Source organism: Alosa sapidissima, chromosome 19, assembly GCF_018492685.1.
Source record: "Alosa sapidissima isolate fAloSap1 chromosome 19, fAloSap1.pri, whole genome shotgun sequence".
NCBI lineage: Eukaryota > Metazoa > Chordata > Actinopteri > Clupeiformes > Clupeidae > Alosa > Alosa sapidissima.
The window spans coordinates 4,955,674-4,973,737 of NC_055975.1; the positions used below are offsets into that span (position 1 = coordinate 4,955,674).

The following is an 18,064-nucleotide window of genomic DNA, read 5'->3' on the forward strand; positions in this document are numbered from 1 at the left end:
TTCCTTAAGTTCAAGAGCACCCCACCCCACCTCCTGCGGTGAACTAGACCAGGAGTGTCACTGTGTGTGGGAGGGGGATTCTTAGGTTGGGATGGGCAGGTGAGCCTTTCATAGCGTTTCGTAGGAGTGACCACCACAAAAGCCACTCACGGATTGGAAATAAACACTTTGGGGCAGATGTACTAACATGTCAGCACTTGTTTTGGATGTAATGCCATCGCAACATGCCCCTAAAAACATGGCATCGTATGTCTGAATAGCTAAAACTGCATTCTGCCTGATGTAGGAGATTGACAAGTGGCACTGTTCTAACTTGTAGATACATTCAGGATGGTGTGAAAAGGGCAAGTTTTGGGACCAAAGGGGAAGAGAAATGCAGAGATTATGTATTCTGGTGTACAGTATGTACTGTATGAAAACTGTGGGAAACAACTCACATCTACAGTATTTTGTGGTGAAAACATCCCGCCTTTCAAAAGCAGGTGTAATCCGATTGATTGTTAAATGTGTGAATAGGAAAAACTTTCAGAAAAAATGGAATCAGTATTCTGAGCACCTGTGTTAGACATTTGTAGCATGTTAAAAGCAACCTTTGCTTTGTTTGCCTTTTTATTATGCATTTCCACTCATTCACTTCATCCACTTCTCTATGTACAGTATAGATGCCTGCTGACTACTGAATTAGTTTGTTACATTTGCACAAATAGCATGAGTCTTTTGAGTGGTGTAGAATTGCTGTTTTGCATTATCTCTCTGTCTGATGACACCTCTTTAGCATGTATATGTATCTCCTGCTGCACTCTCTAATGTATGTACATCCGCCCCTGCTATTCTCAAGGACGTGAGGCTGCATAGTCGCATCCCAAAGAAATAAATGGTGCAACGTTTAGATGTTGAACACTGAATTTAGCATCAATGCTAAAACTCCATCCATTCATTTAAGCCATCTATGATTGGCACAGGGCTAGTCTTTAAATGCACGATGCACACATTCATGTCATTTGCATTCTCTCCTGGTTGGCATATCTTCCTGCTGGGCCTCGTGGGAGGTAGGGAGGATATGACAGGTGATTTCAGCTGCCTCATATCTCAGCCACAGTGACATTATCACCACTCCCGCTAATGGTGTCAAGAAGATGATGTTTTTACAGACTAAGGAAAAAAAAAAAGATTGAAGAGCTATTCAACATTTTGTTTCAGCGCTGTTAACCACACACTTTAAATTCTTCAAAAAATACATCTAAGCCAATTATAAATAGGGAACATACTTTTCAATAAAATAATCAGCTAATTTGAAAGTAGTCCTTTGAGCCAGAGCCTTTGACTATGGAATATGCATGTGAACTTCACAAAGCCAGCCCTTGACTCAATTCAAGGCTGCATGCTTCAGATCTGAAACGTATTTAAGTTCAAGGTGAGTTCAAACTTGGACTGAAACAAAAACACCTGTGATTGCAATACCACAGCCATTTGTGCTACAGTATGTGCCATTTTTTTGGGAATATGCCAAGAGAAGTTGTATCTACTTTCTGCTAGACATTTGTCTGGGTATTTTTCAGAGATGGAAGGCATGACAAAAGGCTGCCTTTCAGCCAGAGATGTCTTTGTCACAGCCTGCTACCCTCCATAGAGGTGTTAGTGAAAGCAAACACGGAAGGCAGTCCAAAAATTCAACGAGTTGGGTCCCTATCCAGAGTGGCCCAAATCCAATTTGTTTGCCTCTCTGCTGCAAATTGCTCTGTGCATTGAGCCTCCAAATAGCTGTCAACTACTCCCAGTTGGCGTTGTGTATCACTTAATTCGCTCCTGAAGCATGTAATTGTCATAATAAGAAAAATATTGAGGTGATAATAGCCACTTATTTTAAAACAGCGCCACCACCCCACCCCGTTCCCATAATGACTACCTATTTACGCATTTCACACACCGCTGGAGAAGCAGCCACCGGCGACCTCTCACCTCCAGATCAGCCACCGACTCGCTGCTACCTGGTGCTAGGAGAAGCCTGTCACCTCCATGCAGGGTGCACACAGGGATCGGTCCCAATGGTAGCGCATGCAGCATACTGCACAGACCAGGAGATGGAGAGGAATCCACACCATCATTTTCATACTTCACAGCTTTTGTGTGAATACATGTGTGTGTGTGTGTGTGTATTGAGAATGGGGAAGGGATGATGAGAGAAGATGTTTTATTTTAAGCTTCAAGCCTCTGACACGTATTAAGCCTCTGGTCTGAAAAAGACAGTAGAGTTAAATAGGGGAGTCTTGAAATGGGAGAGGAAGAATTCTATTCATACACAGTTACCAGAAATGAGTCTTTGCTGGAAGTTCCCTAAAAGTCAGACTGAAGACAAAATGATGAAAAAAACTGATGTCCGAATTCACATAGATCTGGGAAAAGTACACCATGTGTAGCAGACCAAGTGCATGAGAGATAGAGAGAATGAGATCAAGAGCTACAGACACTGAAACCTACTGAGCAAGTAGGAAAGAAACATGGAGGAGCTTTATTCTTATACAGACGCGTGGCCTGCACTTCATCACAGCACACACAGAGTGACACATTCATGCCGTCTGAGTGCCGACTCCCTCTTTCTGCTGTCTTGCCCTCCCTTCCCCTCCCTCCCTCACTCACTCCCCCCCCCATGCTGTGTCAGTAGCGGTCAGGCCGCCCGGGGGAATCTCGGTCGGGAGTCAATGCGCTGCCAAATCTCAGTGCAGGCAAGGCGGGCAGGCTGGGGATTTCTCACTGGAGCTGACAAAGGTAGAAGGTCATGAATAAACACGGCAGGCTGGTGCTGTCCACTCTTGTTAGTGGACCCTCGCTCCGCTCCCTCTCTGTGGGAGTAGCACCCCACTCCCCATGACCACCCCCCCCCGCCCCCCACCCCCCGCCATGCTGCCATATCCCATATCCCACTGCGGCCACCATCACCAGCCTTGCCACCAGACAAGCCGAGTGGCTGAATCAGCCCATTTGGGACATCAGGGGAGAGAGAGAGAAAAAGAAAAAGAGAGGAATGAACTGCAGTGTGTGTTTGTGTGTGCTGACAGACAGACAGATGTACGTATGGTGTGTGGTGCAGTGCAAATATTTCTCTATGAGGTACTGATTGCCACTGAGTCACTGGGCCTGATCTTCCAGAATACATGCCATCCGTACTACATTGCAATTTGTGGTCTATATGCAAATTACTCGTAAAGCAATTCGGATTAAACTGAGAAACAGAGGGAGAGGCAAGAAAAGAATGTGCGAGAAAACACAGAGATATCAGAAAGACAACCAGAGAGAGAGAGAGAGATATTGTGTGTGTGTGTGTACAGAGCATGTGCTGCCCTTGCTGAGGGTGTTCCAAGGCCTTTGGCACAGACAGGCAACGCACGACAGAGTCCTTGTGAAATGTGAATGGCCTAGAATACCAGTGGAGAGAGGCGATCCCTCTGCCAGAGAAGAGCAGAGCATCAGCACAGGGCTCTCAGCCTCCATCTGCCCCACTTACTGCTCCCATCGCTCTCCGCGTTGAGGCACCGCTCCAGTCCAGCCAATGGTGTTTCAGCGGGAGCCAGAGGCACAGAGGGCCACATCAGAGCAATTGTTTTAAGACACGCGAGGCTTTTAATGCTGACCAAATGGACTCACGCTATACTGTAGAGATGATGCATGCACATGAGCCACATAGGTAAAATGAGGGCGAATTTAATTACCATCGCCATGTATCTAAGGAGTGTGAGTGTGTGTGTGTGTGTGTGTGTGTGTGTGTGTGTGTGTGTGTGTGTGTGTGTGTGTGTAGGATGAAAAGCCTGGGGCCAGTGGGACTGCTGGGCTCATTCTCTTTATGAGGTAGTAAAATGAAAATGCTATTACACTTAAGATGCCACCACCACCATCGCTCCCCCACAGTTAACACCCCACATTCAAGACAAATCCAACTCAAATGGCGTGCAAATGCCTCTGAATAGGATCTGACTGAGCGGCGCAGGCTAATGGGATCCCACATGTAGTGCGCTCACCGTGGCACCCTTCAAAAGGCTACAATTAGGCTTTGAGTACACACAATACTCTGAAATATGAGCCTGGCTTGCTGCACCTGCTGGAGCGTAGCACAAATCTGCTCTGAGCGGACGACAAGAGTGATGTATGGATTAGGTGTAGTCTGTGTGCGTCTGATTTTTATTTCAATAAAAGGGAATGTGGGCCACGAGGGAATTTATTGAGAACCAAAGAGATCCACAGTATCTTGGAACAAATGACATTCATTCTAAGAGACTCATCAAGTCAAAATGCTTCACAAGTATAAGGTTGATGAGGTCTTATAGTTTAGAGATGATTATATCTACCTACACACTTCATACAGACAAACTTGGCTGGTTGTGCCTGGTTGAGGCTATAAGTCAGATGTGAAAAAATGCTATGCTCATGTCCTGGTGTAGCAACTGCAACAACAGTTTTGCACAACCTCATAGCAAGACACTTCCCATACATACATAACTATCTCATCTTGCATCCTTTTCTCAAAGCCTTTAAGGTCACTTGAGACTGCAAGCATTAAGTTCCTATCAGGTTGGCTGTGGATTTCTGATAGTGATTTGTATTGAATTTCTTGTTAACAATTAATTTATGTCCAAATGGTTTGAAAGGATTTCTCAGGGGTTGATCATATGAACAATTCTGTTTTCAGATTTAACTAGTTGATTGACAAATTGGTTAGCAGACCAACCCCCCCCCCCCCCCCCCCCCATCTCTCTTGAGATTTCACATCAGTACTCTGCATGCTGATCCTGAGTCAGTCAAGACACTGTTTATTTCAATTCGCAGTGTAGTTACTGTGATTTTATTGCTTCAGTCTCTTGCATTTGAACCTCTTCATCTGTTTCCACTCCTCCGTCTGCTTGTCATTTCCTTGCCTAGAGCAAGGTGGACTACTCCATTTAAGATGAAACTCCAAGGGACCTCACAAGTGTAGACCATGTGCTCACCACTCTCCCAGACCCCTCCCTCTCTCTCCCTATGGATGTCTTAAGAGTGCTGGAGAGACATTCTACATGCACATCATTATATTCAATGCATTCCAGGCCCAGAATACACTTTCGCACATTGTTTCAGATCCATATACTGTACAACCCCAAAACAGAAAAAGTTGGGACGTTGTGTAAAATTTGAATAAAAACAGAATGTAATAATCTGCAAATCTCTTAAACTTACTTTAAATTACTCTTAAATTTACTTGCAAAAAGGACACAGACAGCATATCAAATGTTGAAAATTAAAATTTGACTATTTCATGGAAAATATATGTTAATTTTGAATTTAATACTAGCAACATGTTTCAAAAAAAGTTGGGACAGGGATAACAAAATGCTGGAAAATGTGTGTAATGATAAAGAAAACAAAATGAGGAATGTTTCTCAACTAATCAGGGTAACTGGCAACATGATTGGGTATGAAAAAGAACATCCCAGAGAGGCAGGGTCTCATAGAAGTAAAGATATAGGGGTATTCATCACTCTGTGTAATGTCATTTGAATGCTTCTTAAGATGAAATTGTGAAGTATTTGGGGGGTTCATCATCTACAGGACATAATATTATTAAAACATTCAGAGAATCCAGAGAAATCTCAGCAAACAAAGGAAGGAGCTGAAAAACACATTGGATGGTCGTGGTCTTTTGGACCTCAGATGGCACTGCATCAACACCAGACCTGTTTCCACACCTGTCATTGTATGGATTGGATAACCTCTGATAACCATTGTCTATGTGCACAGTTTGATACTCAATTCAAAAACTGCAGCCAAAATTGTATTGAGACACGATACAGAAAATACCACTGTCTTATCTGGGCCTGAGCTTGTGTAAAATGTACTGAGGTAACATGGAAAAAGGTCCTATGGGTAGACCAATAAAAATTTGCCATTATTTTTGGAATTCATGGACTTATCTGGGCTAAAGAGGAGAGGGACTATCCAAGTATCCAACCTTTCCAACTTGTTTTAGTGATCAGTTCCAAACCCAACATCTATGACGGTGTGGAGGAGCATTAGTGCCTACAGCATAGGCATCTTGCACATTTGGCAAAGCACAATCAATTCTGAAAGATGTATAAAGGTTTTGAGCAACATATACTGTCATCCAGGCAATATCTATACCAGGGAAGACCTTGAATATTTCAGGAACACAATGGCAAAATGAATTCTTCACATATTTAAATAGTATTTATCCATAGAGGAAGAGTCCATGTGCTAAAATGGCCTGTCTGCAGTCCAGATTTGTCAAAATAACTGTATAATAGAATGAAAAACATGACTAAGAATACCCCATACTGTTGAGCAACTGAAATTGTGTATTGGGGAGTAATGGGACAACATTTCATTCTCAAAACTCTAGTAAATACTCTCCTCAGTTCCTAAACATTTACAGAATTTTGTTAAATGAAGAGGTGAAGCAGTACAGTGGTAAACATACTCCCGTCCCAACTTTTTTTGAAACATGTTGCTGGCATCAAATTCAAAATTAACATATATTTTCCATGAAATAGTCCAAATTTTCATTTTCAACATTAGATATGTTGTCTGTGTCCTTTTTGCTGCTAAATATGGGTTTACGAGACTATATTATCACATTTAGTTTTTATTTGCATTTTACACAACGTCCCAACTTTTTCTGTTTTGGGGTTGTAGAAAGCATTTTACACAAAAGCAAAAGCTGAATTCTATGCGAAAACATGAATACTATGTATTAGGCCTAGGCACATGATAATGAAAGTCATTGCAATATATACATCAAAACAGAGAATGCATAATGCATTGGCTCCCCTCATACATAAAAGAGCACAGAGACACATGTGTCTTTACATTTACAGAAAAGGAGATGTAAGCATCTGTGATAATATATCCAGTCGATATGCTAGTGCCAACTAATATTAAAGGGAAAGTATAACAAGTGGAGATGTCGATGGCGACATCTTCAAAGATTGGGCTCATCTCATTTAAAAACAGCAACAGGACTCCCTGTGTGTACAAGCATCAAACAATTTTCAAAACAATCTTTGCAAAAATAATCACATTATTTCAACTGTCCCTGCGAGAAATCATAGGCTTCTGATTAAGCTATAATAACTACCTCAGGAAATAAAAGGTGACCTACAATCTTCTGCACAACACTCCCATTCCATTTAGGCGGCAGTCAATCTCCCTACATTATGCTTCTCTCCAACTGGATCATTTCAGTTATCAATAGCTGCTGCTGCTGCTGCTGGAATATTACAGTCTGTATTACTATTCTGTTGTGTGCTGTCCCATTTCAAAAGATACGCCAATAGCACACCAAAATCAATTTCCTAACATCCAAAAAACAATACTTCTGCATTAGTTGTTTGTTGACACTCAAAAACACAAATGTTGTGGCAAAATACATAGTCTGTCTGCTGTCTCTAGCAGTCCTGCATAGGTATTAAAGCAATATCATACCACCAACACCACAAAGTCTACTGAATCAGAAGTGATATCTCAAAGTAAATAAAATGATAAATCACGACTTCCAAAATGCTGCTCCAAATTCAGAGAGGGCTTTCACTGTTGCGAATGGTGTAAACAGACGAAACCGAGCTGAATTATCTGCTCATTTCAGACTGCTTCTAACCACAAATTGCAATCTCATCAGGTCCCATTTAGTGCTCTGCTTTCCCTCATGGACCCTGTGCCTCATTTGAAAATGCAACATCAGATTCCCGTAATGTATTTCCAAACATGACATATAGCCACCTGGGAGTCAATGTTCTGTCTCTCCAGCTCCCAATTAATAACTGCAGAAAAACTTAGCAACAGCTATGTGCTCATGCAATGGTGTTGGTGATTAAGTAGTATTTGTTGGCATTAGCAGAGAGCACAAAGTCAGACTCGTGAACTATACTGTAACAGTTATAACACCGGTATATTAAGACACCATACTGTACGTATACAACCTCTGATCTACAGTACAGGCCAAAAGTTTGGACACACCTTCTCATTCAATGTGTTTCCTTTATTTTCATGACAAAACTATTAATGAACACATGGGGAATTATGTACTTAACAACAAAAGTGTGAAATAACTGAAAACATGTCTTATATTCTAGTTTCTTCAAAGTTGCTATTTTTTTTTATTTAATACCATATTCAGCAAGCCGTAACTTGACAAATATTATTCTGTGGGCCAAATAACTTTGCATTCATTCATAGTTTTGATGCCTTCAGTGAGAATCTACAATGTAAATAGTCATGAAAATAAAGAAAACGCATTGAAATGAGAAGGTGTGTCCAAACTTTTGGCTGTACTGTATATGATTAGTTGTAAAGGACAGTAGGAAGGACAGAGGCATGCTAGTTGGAATGGCCGGTTTGTCTTTGCTCCAGCACTGCTACAGTATGTCATTCATTGGAACCTTTGGTCACTGCTCATATCTGTCTCAATCATGCTCAGATTAGACCGACTGTGCTAACTCAAAATGCTACTTTGTGGTTTTTGTAAAATCTCCCTGACTAACGCAATGGTGAGAATTATATTATTAACGCAATGGTGAGAATTATATTATTATCTTAGGAACAAGTAAGTACCCCGCTTTTTATAATTCAGCAGCTTTTGCCCCAATTTGTGGTTAGTATCTTCCATGTCTTCCCAGTTAAGAATCCCCCAGATGTGCAGCAGAGACATATGTTTGAGTTAAAGCACTTTAAGAAAGGCTGGAGTGCCTTCTGCTCTCATATCACCAATACAACAGCTAAGAAAAAAAATATTTTCTTCTGTGAAGAAGAGGATGTTTGTTTGTTTTTCAAACCTCTTTGCTGTCGTTTGTCACCTGACAAAAGCGAATGTGAAATTGTGGCCGAGCCTTGAAAAGTCCGGGAAGACACCATGTCAGCCTGTGGTTGTTTTCTTCTCCCTACCTGCCTTATGGAGACAGAGCCCATCTCTGGCTAATGCTTTGATGGCGCTTCGCAACAAACAGCACAACACAGAATGAAATAAACTGTGTTTCAAACACTTTGGGATTCAGACTTTCGGACAAAGATTCTTTTTAGGGAAGATGTTAAACTTACAACTGAAGTTTCTAAATCCCAGGGGCAAACGCAATGGCATCAATAAACGTGGAAGTACCAACAGAAATGTTAATCCTTTTGTCTGCTACAAGTGGGTAACCAGTGCTCCAGAGACGTAACCTATATCACTTAGCGGACAGCAGTCATGGAATATTCTAGAAGATAACCAAACTACTGACTTAACAGAGAGATATTTTTCACCCAACTGCTGGAACAATTGTGCTAATAACCAATTGCCTGCTACCTCCACTTGGTTCTATTTTGCTCCTATTGGAAGGGAGTAGTAAAACGAAGAATGAGACATGGGTTATTTGTATTCAGCAGAGCAGAAGAGCTTAGATATAGGATTTAAATGACAGAAGCGCACAATTACTTTGTAAGAGAAGGTAGTATTTCCATGACATTCTCGATTTAGACACCACACCACACACATACACACCAAATACACACCACACACATACACAAACACACAAACACACACGCACACACACACAGTAAGACATTTATTTGGTGCTTATTGCATCTACAAATGTTTTATTTATCCACCAACCCCCCTTTTCTCTAAAACCCAAATCACATACCCCCCAAACTAGTCTGGTTCTCAAACTGAGGAGAGAGAGAGAGAGAGAGAGGGAGGGAGAGAGAGAGAGAGGGAGGGAGGGAGAGAGAGAGAGGGAGGGAGAGACAGGGAGCTAGAGAGAGGAAGAGTATGGGGGTGGTTTGAAAACACTACAGAGATAAATAAATAACTGCCAAATTCCTCATTTCTAATTCAGCTGCTCGTTCAGCTTAACCTCTCCTCTCAGCAATTAAAGCACACACCACATCCTTCATCCAGCACACAGCCAGCTAAATAATGCAGCATGTCCTGGGTGCATCTTTTTATCATGCCAAATGACAGGCATTAGCATATCTCCCCAGTCAATTAAAGCGCGCCGGAATAATCAGGCCATAATTGGGCGAGAGTGGCGGTAATGGCCGAGCCCTGGCACACAAATGTGGCACTAAGGGGGCTGCCTGGAGTTCACCGAGGCCATGGCACTGCCCAGCTCAGCATTCGTGACTGGACACGTCTGTGTCCTCAGCCCCCCGCCGTCCTCTGCTGCAACTAATGAAATCTGCCACACTCACTCTTTCCCTCTTTCTCTCGCCCTCTCTCTCTCCCACTCGTTTTTCTCTCATCTAACCAATCTATCCTCTTCACGTCTCCTGCGTGCCCTTCTCTCTCTTCCCACAAACCCTCATCCATTCATGGACCTCCCTCGGTACCTCTCTGTCCCTTTTTTTCCCTCACTCTCAATCTCCTTCTCTTGCTCTCATTCTTTCCCTCTCTCTCTACTGGTATGTCTTGATCTACCTCTCCATCTTTCCGGGCCCCTCGGGCCCTCATCTATTTCTCTTCTTCTCTGCTCTGGCTTCTCATCAAAAACTCTTCCAGTTCCCTCTCTCTCTCTCTTTCTCTCTCCATGTCTCTATCGCTCTCTTCTTCTGGTTCCCTGGTGTCAGCATCCACATCTCATTTCCGACTCTCAGCCCTTGCCTTCTCGCACTCCACTCCCCCTTCTCCTTCCGAGTGCTCTACATTCTCCGCTCCCTTTTCTCCTTGAGATGGAGAGAGCGAGGAAGACAGACAGAAAGAGAGAGAGAGATGTCCCCTCCCCTTTCCCTTCTCTCCTTTAAACAAAAGCCCTCATTCCCATTGCCTCAACTGTCCCTGTTGGGTTTCACTTTCAGGGGGCTTTATCGCTGAGGCCTTCATCCAGCTCCCTCAGGTCATAAGGAGGTCCCATGTCAGTGATAGATGTTTCTTCTGTGGCCTCCATATTGTTTTACATAGGCTTTCCAGGTATGGGTGGGGGCCACTGGAGTGCAATGACGCCAATCAGCCAGCTTGTGCACAAAGGTCTTGAATGGAAATAACAGTGTGAATGTCGAGAAAGGTCTCCCACACCTCTGTCCTTTCCAACAGAGCTGCCGTACGAGTGGCTGTGGCTCATCTTCTCTGTGTGCTAGCAGGCTGGAGGAGACACGGCAGGGCTGCGGGCCATCTGCCCTGGGTACCTGAGGGACGAAGGGACCTCTGTGCCACGACGCCTGATGCGTTCTCACCACATTCTACTATGCTTTCATTGAAAATGTAATAACCTTCTCTTTCACTAGCTGGTTCCACTCCATCACCCTTCAAAACAGAAACTGTCTGTTGAATGTGGTCAAGGTCTGCTCAAAAATCATTGAGCAGCCCGTCCGAACTCTCACTGCCCTATGTGACCAACAGACTGTTATGGTAGCACGCAGGATTATTCAGGACCCTTCTCACATCCTGTTTCCTGAGTTTGAGTGGCTCCCCTCAGGACGCAGACTCCGCTGTCCGCTTTGCCGGACACAGAGAAGGAAGGCAACCTTCATCCCGAGGGCTGTCCAGCTTATGAATGAGAACTGACGGACATGATTGTAATAGCCACAATATGCACTTTTTTTAATTGTAGCACTAAGGAAGCACTTGAAGAACTTTTAACATTTTTTACAACTACTACTTGTGATGAATGATGGCATGTGGTGTGTATTGACTGTCCAGTGTGCCGGTGAAATATGTGTGTTGCTTGATCGTACAGTATGCGTGCTGGTCACGTGGTTGATTGTGTCCCTTGTTCCTTGAATCACTGAATAAGCTACTGTAATGCGCCCTTTTAAATTGCCCCTTGGGGACAAATAAAGTGCTTTGAATTGAATTGAATTGAATCCCGACTGTGTGTATGGTCACTGTGTAGTACATCAAATATCCATCACACAAATCACAGGCCCAAATTCCAGTCGCGTTTGCAGTTAAGTTCACTCCATAAAACTTCACTCTTTTAAAATGCAGTCCAGTGCACTGTTCCGAATCAAAGCGATGAGTTTCTGTGTAATCACTTTATTTCCCAGTGTCTGCGGTGCCGACAACAAAAGCATGTTAAGTCAAAGGACAGGCACCGAGGAGACAATGGCATGGTGTCGGCGCTTCGGTAACACAGGGAGCGCTAAAAAAGGGAGGCCATGCAGGCCATTCCTTATGCAGGCGGTTCCTCAGAGAGTTTAACAAAGGATTCCTTATCTTTAACCAGGTCTTTCCACTCACATTCACATACTTGACAGTGTCTCCCTCGCTCTGTCTTCAGAGGGAGGGTGAGAAAAAGGAGGCCTCATGAAAGAGTGTGTGTGTGTGTGTGTGTGGGGGGGGTGCTGGCAGTAACAGATCAGGCACTCCTACATGCGAGGGAACATCAGAGCTAGGCGAGGTTAGTTCCCCTGTGCTGTAACGTCTTCTCTGTTGTGTTTTATCCACTACAGCTGCTCTCTCTCTCTCTCTCTCACTCTGTCTCACTTTCTTCTCCCTTTTGTCCTGCCTCTGCTCACTGGGTTCAATACCGCAGAGCGCTACCTCTCTGTTTTTGGGTCCACACATGTCTTTTCCCAGAGATGAAAGAGCCCAACGATGTGTCGTTCTAATCCATCGAGGTGGGGGAAAAAATGAAAGAAAAAGGCAACAAATGAAAAGAAAAAGAAAAAGGAGGAACAACAACAACAACAAAAAGCCCCTCTGCCACATGGCCAAGAGAGTTTTGATTTGTTTTTCGATTTAACCTCCAGAGAAAGGACGCAATCTATTACCGTTTACCACGGCAAAGGCGGAAAGATAAAATAAAGAGAGAGGGAGAGACATACAGAGCAGTAGGGGAAAAAAAAACCTTAGCACATTTGTAAAATAAAAGAGAGCGAGGGAAGGCCTTTGAAGATAAGACGCTACCCAGATGGGGCCGGGGCGACAGAGGCGCTGGTAGCTCAGCAACACCAGTGCAGCAGAGGCTCTGTGCCGTGGCCTGGGAGGACACTATTGATTTTTGTTACTGCTCTGTTTTTAAGGGAGCCCCCTCCCAACCCAACAGCCCGCTCGTCGCCGATGCTCCTCTTTGGGTTCGGCACGTGACTGGCGGCGTGGTGTGGCTCGGCGATGCACTGAGGTATGCATCACTGTCAGAACTGACACTGATAAAAATTAGAGGGCTGCCACAGCCGATTGGATTGGCTGCGGTGCAAACGCACCCCCTTACTCACCGACTCCTGCACCGCACCACGCCACCCCCTCACCAGCCGCGTCTCATTGGGCATGCCGTGCTGTCACGGTGCCCCCCGACGCAATCCATCAGCACGAGGCCTCCAGATCGATACTGGATTGGTGAGAGCTATCAAATTCTGACCTGCAGATCATAATAAATACAGTGCTGGCTGAAATCTATATTGCCTCTGTTGTCTCTAGGTCCCTTGTCATCTCAGCTCTGCTCAGAGGCAGCATCTCTCATCCCCCCACCTCTATCTTTCCCCTTCATCCTCGACTCCATCTTTTCAATCTGCATTTTGTGTCTTTAAGAGCTGATACATAGAGCTGGGGTAGAGACAGCGTCTAGTCAGTGCATAAAAGGACTGAGCCAGAGAGCAAACAGTCATTTCTCTATGTGTGCATATAAAATGGGCTTTATTAACATTCACTTATTAAAATGGTTTATCTGATGCGACTGATGTTTTTTCCAAATGCTTAATGGAAAGACGATGTAGGTGGTAAATGGAGGGAGTTTTTTTAATAAGATCAGAACAGAGGAGGGGAGGGGTAGATATGTGGTGAATAGAGAAAAAGGGAGAGAGAGAGAGAGAGGAGTGCAACTGTTTGTGAAAAGCAGAACAAAGGCTGCTCTTAATTGGCCATGTTTTGTTTTCATTTCCAGCACGCTCCTCTTTGCCGCTGGCCCCCCCTCCCCAATCTCCCCCTCACCCCACTTCTACTTAGCAGTCCGAGGACGCCCTTGTGCTCTCTCTCTCTCTCTCTCTCTCTCTACCTGCTTCTCTCTCCCTCACACTCCCGCTCTCTACCTCCCCTTCCTCTCTCCGGCTCCTTTTTTCACAGGCTGTTTTTCTCTTTCCTCCACTAACTACTCGTTCACTCTCTCTGTTTCTTCCCTTGTTCAATCTCCTACTCTGTCTTTGCTCTTTCCCTTTCCTCATCTCTCCCTGCCTCTTGTTCTATCTCTCTCTCTCTCTCACTCACTCATTCTCTACCCCCTCCCGCTTTCTTTCATTAGAACAATTCACCACGGGCTTCGTCAAGCCTATATCTCAAATTGGGATAGAGGGAGCAAAAACAGAGAAAGAGAGAGGGAGGGAAAAAGAAAGGGATGGGTGGAGAGAGGAGTAAAAAAAAATCCCAGCAAGCCCTTCGTTTGCCGTTTAAAAGACAGCCTTGGTGAAGGCCTCGCTCCACCAGCACTTCCTCTAGAGGAGAGTGAAAGAGGGAGTGGAAAAAAAATCTAATTTATCGGAATTCTGTTAACGTAAGGGGGAAGAGAGAGAGCAAGGAGAGAGAGAGAGAGAGAGAGAGCAAGGAGAGAGAGAGAGAGAGAGCAAGGAGAGAGAGACAGAAGCCGAGCGCCGGCGTTGGGCGGCAGTCTCCCGGAGCCTTCATTAGCTATGCACAAGACAAACTGCTGACACAAAGTCACAGCGCTCCTCCCCCTCCGCTCGCTCCATCCCTCTGTCCGTCCGCTCGCTATCGACGTGCCCCCCCCCCCCCCCACACACACACACACACTCTCTACTGCCCCCCATCCCTCTCTTTCCATCTCCCCCTTCTCCCTCCCTCCCTCTCAGCCTGCATGCCCGCTGCACAGGCAATTACAATTAAGCCGCATCCAGCCTCTGCTGCACCTCTGCTCTCAAGAGCAGAGGAGGACCTGAGGACACTGAGGGATTGTGAGACTGTGTGTGTGTGTGTGTGTGTGTGTGTGTGTGTGTGTGTGTGTGTGTGTGTGTGCGCGCGCGCACCGCATATGTATGTATGACTGTGTGTGTGCACCCAAACACCAGGAACGCAAATCACGAACACAATTATACAAAAACAATCAAATTTAACGCAGTCGCATAAACGACTGTCATGCCTGGGGAGGGCCCTCTCAAAATGTTGTAAACACACAAACACACACACACACACACTCATGTCTTCTGATCATCTCTGTGCAGCCCCTGCTATTGTTCCACTGATAGACATTACAGCACATTCATTAAACAGTACCATTAAAGACTGGCGAAGCAGACAGACCATGGCTAAATGGTGTATTTGGTTCCCTTCAGAACTGCCTTCCCTAAGTAATCTCATACAGCTCCTCATAAATATTCACTCTGCTATTCATAATGGATGTAGTGTACATTAAATGTAGCACACGCAGTCAAAGTGCTGCGGCGGATGCGCTTCCGAGATGTCAGGGATGTTATGAGGAGCAACGTGTTGGAATGCTAAGCCTGGAAACAGCTACAGTAATGCATAGATGAAAGTGCACTTTTCTGCAAGCTACGTAGAATTTAAAACAGAAACAGCCTCTGTCCCTTCAGGAAAGGGAAAAACTGAGACAGAGAGAGAAAGTGCAAGATTGTCAGTGCGTGTGTGTGTGAGTATGAGTATGTAAGAAAAAGAGAGGGTGTGTGTGTGTGTGTGGGGGGGGGGGGGGGGGTGGGGGGGGGTTGATAAATAGATAACGCATTAGACTTGCATTAGTGCCAAAAACAGTCTGACGAAGCCAGTCCATCTCTTCCCCTCGTCACCCACACTGAAAGGAAAGTATGAGTAGTTTATGTTTCATGTGTCTGGTATTTTTAACCATGGGGCCTTTTGTGCGAAGCCTGTCAGCATCTATTGAGAGCAAACAGGAGGTGACAGCCAAGCCTGGAGAGTCCAGACCCACACAGATCTGCCGAGGAGATTGGCAAGGCACTGTGTGACTCAAATGGCAATGAATGATTGCAGGCAAATCCGCTTCTAAGGACAACCCCCCACAGACACAGATATACTCACAGTGTGGTGTTTATGGACAGCAATGGAGCCTTTGATGCACAACTGCATACAGTATATTATATGCAGACACAAACACACACACACACAGACACACACACACACACACACACACACACACACACACACACACACACACACACACAAACACACACACGACTGCTGTCTTTCAAACCAGCCATTGCTTTGACAAAATGAGCCCCACGCAGGCTTCCCTGGCGCCCCAAGTAGCGGAGATGACACACCTGAATGGATGATCCAATATCAGAGGAGATAAAGCGCCATCAGATGGAGTGATCTGTTCAAACACCAGTGGCATTTGCTGAGGAGGAACACGTGTCTCGCAGGCGCGCACACACACGCGCACACGCGCACACACACACACACACACACACACACACACACACACACACACACACACACACACACACACACACACACACACACACACAGCATGGTGACACAGTTATGGTGCTTTTGCTGCCACAGTTGATGCTGCCACCGCTAAAGGTTCAGTCTATAAAAAGTAAGACTAATAAGATTTCATGGAACTGTGTTATTAGACTGGAATAGCAGGAACCTGGGCTATTTTGGTTGTGCTCGAGGCTAACTGCTAACACACACAGTCACACAGTCAGACACACACAGCCGTGCCTTTTCATGATTAAAGGAATCAAGAAGAACATTTGACAGCTTTTGTCAAATTCAGAACACAACTGTTAGGCAGGCTATATTTCTATTCTACAGTTGTATGTTTTTTTTTCTTCTTTCTTCTCAAGCGGCCAATTTTAGCATGGTACCTGTCACTGCCATTAGTCGACCTAAATTGTGGCTAATTCAAACGAGCACGACACCTGCCCTAAGACACACCGCCACCCCACTCAGGTATGGGACTCGTCTCTTGTTTATGCCTCCCACTTTAGCACTGCCATCTTTAATAAGGCCACAGGACTGCTGATCACGTCATGACCGCCTCTCCTTCATTAGGATACCTCATGTGGGAGGCCTTCATCCTTTTTTCCTTTCACAGAGAGGACATGACGACTTGCCCTGAGAGGAAAGAAGGGGAGTTCAATTCTGTAGACGACCAACATGTTCCGCACCTCGGCTGCATCAAGTGATGAAAAACCCAGTATGGACTTCCGTGATACCGAAACTAAAGCTACCAATTAACTCTAATCATTTATACTCCCCAGAGTCATCAAATTCATATGAGAATGTATCTGATTCACTGGGGCCTGTGTGAGATTATTATGAAGCTCGTGACTGGAAGCCCACTGTTTTGTAGCTGCTTATGAGAATCTCACAACCACAGGCATAAAGCCCTACTGCTTTTTGGATGCAGTGCCAGGAATGTCCAGGAGATGGCGCACTGTGAGTCGTGAGCTCAGGCGGGCTAGTCAGAGGAAGCAGAGTATACTGAATCGCTCTCAAAGACGGCCAGTGCTGGACAAGCCCCCCTCCCACCCCCTTGGTTCCACCACGATGGGGAAAATACAGGAAATGTGCTTCCCCTCACAAAAACATTCTCAGTCATTCACCAAATTAACTTAAGCAGCAGCAGACAAAAACATCTAAAAAAAAAAAACACACACAGAGCTGGTTTCAATGGAATATGCAGAGCCCGGAAACTTCTAGTGGTCTTGGGGATGATGAAGCAGTATAACCTTGTGTGTTCAACCCACACATGGTGACAGCTGCATGTTGTTTAGTGGCAGATTCTGTGCAAATGAACAGCCTGACTAAGCTCCCAAAAGCCACGCCGAGGAACACACAGCACCTTCATCTGTCTCTTCTGATGCCACCCAGTCACACATGTGAGACAGCCATGAAAACAAAATAGCATCTCTTTCTTTCTCTCTCTCTTTCTCTCTCTCTCTCTCTTTATCAAATGGGTCCCTATCTGATATTCATGGGGGAATTGTCAAACAGATAGTGCTCTTCAAAAGGCAGCTCTTGCTGTGTTCATTTGCTATGAGCCATGAGAAGGCAGACCGGTGTAAGAGATTGTGTAAAGAGAGGCAGAGGAGAGGAAGCAAAGAGAAAAAGGCGGAAAAGAGAGGAGAGGGGTGAGCGAGTAAAAGTTATTAAGTGGATGTGAAATGCTGCGCAGCCAAA

At 44.8% G+C, this 18,064-nt stretch overlaps 1 protein-coding gene across 6 annotated transcripts in view; it reads right to left on the reverse strand.

The window, feature by feature from the left end:
• LOC121693546 (AT-rich interactive domain-containing protein 1B-like) overlaps positions 1 to 18,064 on the reverse strand; it is a 148,620-nt gene that overhangs the window by 41,169 nt on the left and 89,387 nt on the right. The window lies entirely within an intron of this gene.